The sequence below is a fragment of the Ovis aries genome, chromosome 1 (genome assembly GCF_016772045.2).
Source record: "Ovis aries strain OAR_USU_Benz2616 breed Rambouillet chromosome 1, ARS-UI_Ramb_v3.0, whole genome shotgun sequence".
NCBI classification, from domain to species: Eukaryota; Metazoa; Chordata; class Mammalia; order Artiodactyla; family Bovidae; genus Ovis; species Ovis aries.
Window position 1 is genome coordinate 205932842 of NC_056054.1, and position 826 is coordinate 205933667.

Genomic DNA, 826 nt, shown 5'->3' on the forward strand with positions numbered 1-826 from the left:
CACCATCCCCTGAATGAGTTTCTCTTTCTTTTCCCCACTTCCTCAAAATACCGGTAACCAGAGAGCAATTGTCTTAGAAATCTCAGAAATCCAGGGGCAATGGCAAAGTGTCCCAACTAGAATGCTGCAGGACAGCAAGGAGAAAACATATCACCAAACATAAAGCAATCAACTGCTTCACAGAATATCTAACATAGTCATAAAGCTGGGGAAATGCGTTTTAGATAGCAAAAGATAGTAACATTATCAAAAAGAGATTTGAGCAGTTTTTTGTACAGGCTAGTTTTAGAAAGTGTTTTCATCTGTCAGATAAATTTTAAACATCAAAATATGATTTTGTTTGAGTCCAAAATTCAGGAAGAGGTTGTTTTTATACATGATGGTGGTATATGGCTCTGACTTCAATGGAAGGGAAGGTTGCCAATTATCCAAACAAATCAGATTTTTAAATCTGAAGAAGGAGAACTTCCCTGGTAGTCCAGTGGTTAAGACTCTGCACTCCTAATGCAGGGGGCCCAGGTTCAATCCCTGGTCAGGGAATGAGATTCCACATGCTGCAACTGAGAGTACATGCAAGTAATTTAAGATCTTGCATGCCACAACTAAGACCCAGTGCAGTCAGATATTTAAGTAAACACTTTTTAAAAAATAAAGTCCGTTTTTCTCACCCCTCAGGTGAAACAGGATTGCTAGATTAGATTGGAGTTGGGAACAGGCATATCTCAAAGAGATTGTGGGTTTTGTTTCAGACTACTACAGTAGAAAGAATATTTTAATTAAAAAGTCACATAAAAAAAGTTAGTTTAAAAAAATTTTGAGTAAAGTG

At 37.2% G+C, this 826-nt stretch overlaps 1 non-coding gene across 1 annotated transcript; it reads left to right on the top strand.

Moving 5' to 3' along the window:
- The first annotated feature begins 467 nt into the window (after positions 1–467).
- Positions 468–540, top strand: TRNAR-CCU (transfer RNA arginine (anticodon CCU)). Its single transcript has one exon. It is a non-coding gene; the product is annotated as a tRNA-Arg (tRNA).
- The last annotated feature ends 286 nt before the right edge of the window (positions 541–826 follow it).